Source organism: Carassius gibelio, chromosome A22 (genome assembly GCF_023724105.1).
Source record: "Carassius gibelio isolate Cgi1373 ecotype wild population from Czech Republic chromosome A22, carGib1.2-hapl.c, whole genome shotgun sequence".
NCBI lineage: Eukaryota > Metazoa > Chordata > Actinopteri > Cypriniformes > Cyprinidae > Carassius > Carassius gibelio.
Window position 1 is genome coordinate 21,989,661 of NC_068392.1, and position 2,500 is coordinate 21,992,160.

A 2,500-nucleotide genomic window follows, 5' to 3' on the forward strand; every position below is an offset into this window, starting at 1 on the left:
CTAGGAATACCAGGTGCTTTAAGGTTTTGGGTTTTCTTTCCTACTTATATAATGTACTGCCGATTAGATGGGCTGGTCTTTAAATAGCCCTCTCTTTGCAGCAGTCTTCGCTTACGGCCATACCAACCTGGCTATTCCCGATCTCGTCTGCTCTCGGAAGCTAAGCAGGTTTGGGCCTGGTTAGTACGTGGATGAGAGACTGCCTGGGAATACCAGGGGTCTCATGTATCAACCTTGCGTCCGCACAAAAACTTTGCGTACGCCAGCTTTCACGCTCACTGTCGGATGTACTAACAGTGAAATTAACGCAAGAATGTGCGTTCCTCCAAGCCAATTTCATGTCTGGCGTACGTTCATTTCTCATTGTTTTTGTCCGTTGGCGACTCTTACAGGCAATAAAGTGAAGTTGCAAACATTACACAACAAATTGTTCTACAAGTCTCGCACCACCACCTGTGGGAAGCATTGCAATTAATTTGCAATTTATAAAATAATTGACATATATTGTCACACGAGCCTTTTTATAATTATATAAATTATGCAATTAAATAAGAACATATAAAAGCATAACGGTTGAAACAACCCTTAGTCTATGGCAATGGCAGCGTTGGCCTTATTAGAGGACATTGCTAATGGCAGAATCAGAAGAGAACGAGTTTTTAGGGACCACAATGATTTTCTGGCCCAGGATGATGACTGGCTTATCAGCCGTTTCAGATTTCCAAGGGCTGTCCTCTTGGAGCTCTGTGCTGAGTTGGGTCCGAATCTAGAGAGAGAGACAATGAGGAGCCACGCAATACCCGTTCCCTTGCTGGTGCTGACAACACTTGGTTTCCTGGCAACTGGTTCTTTCCAAAGGGAACTGGCAGACCGCTCAGGAATAAGCCAGTCGTCTTTGAGCCGGGCAATGCCAGTGGTATGGGACGGAATCATCCGCATGTCTACCAGGTATATCAGGTTCCCATATGATGCAGTTGACCAGCCAAACATTAAAATGCAATTTGCAGCGATAGCCGGTTTTCCTAATGTTATCGGAGCGATCGACTGCACACACATTGCTATAAAGGCGCCATCTGAAGAAGAATTTGCATATGTGAATCGGAAACATTTCCATTGAATAAATGTGCAGATAACATGTGATGCACAAATGCGCCTAACAAATATTGTGGCAAGGTGGCCTGGGTCAACCCATGATTCATACATCCTTACAAACAGCATGGTTGGGATGAGGCTCCAAGCTGGCAGGGTGCGTGATGGGTGGCTTCTTGGTAAGTGCCTTTAAAGTTATGATCCTATCTAATTGTAGTTTTTTTTTTTTTTTTTTTTGCATATAATTATTAATTAACCCTTCAGGAGACCGCGGTTATCCACTAAAGACGTGGCTTTTAACCCCCCTCACCAACCCACAAACTGACCGAGAGCGCAGATACAATAATGCCCATTCTCGCACTCGTTCAGTTGTAGAGCGGGCGATTGGGCAGCTGAAATGTCGGTGGCGCTGCCTTGACAGGACTGGGGGATGTTGTTATACCGCCCTGACAAGGTGTGCCGCATTGTGCTGACCTGTGGTGTGCTGCACAATGTCGCGCATAGGCATGGCATACCACTTGGTGAGGTGGCAGCACCGCCAGATGACCCCGACCCAGGACCAATTTATGTGCAGCCCAACCAACAAGCCGTTCATGCCCGCCAACATGTGATTGCGACAATATAAATGGTAATCAGAGACAAAAGTTCACTTTTTGACCAATTCCTTTAATGAGTGGCTTATGTCTGTGAGTGCGTCAGTGATATTTTTCAGGTGACTGTTAATTTCCCCGATGGCCATAATGATTTGCTGTTGTGACTCCAAAACAGCATGTGTCAAGACGCGACCAGACGGACGGGCGTCAGCACTGTGGAGAGCACTGGAAACGCTGGGCACAGTGGGCGCTGGCTGCTCAGGGGGGCGGACTCCGGGTGCCCCTCCTGGGAAGTGGATGTTTCGGCTGTTGCGCCATATGGGTCTAAATAAAAAGGCAAATGTTAACTGTAATTTAAGTACGTTCCATTTTTAAGGGGCACACACATTTGCAATAAATGAAATGGATCCGTAAAATCTCTGGTGTATACTTTTGGTTCGCTACACTGAATGCATTTGACAATGAAATATAGGTACGCTATATGTACCAAAGTAAAAACAAATGAGAAATTGGTTACCTTCGTCGCAATCCTGTAAATCGGAGTCTCCCACAGCAGAAGATACTACTCCAGAGAGTAAAGTGTCACCCATAATTGAGGCAACTCTCTGCTCAAAGGGTGTAAGTTCATCGACCCCTTTACCACTGCCTGTCCTGCCCACACTTTGTCGGTGCGCAGCAGTTCTCCGTTTAACGTCCACCTTTATATCAGACCATTTCTTTTTAAGCTCATTTACAGTGCGACTTTCAGATCCCACTGCATTGATGGCTTCAGCCAAACTCTCCCACTCATATTTTTTTCCTTTTGTTATTAATTCCAG

General features: G+C 45.6%; 1 pseudogene; it reads left to right on the top strand.

Moving 5' to 3' along the window:
- The first annotated feature begins 109 nt into the window (after window positions 1–109).
- On the top strand, window positions 110–228 carry LOC127943634 (uncharacterized; annotated as a pseudogene).
- The last annotated feature ends 2,272 nt before the right edge of the window (window positions 229–2,500 follow it).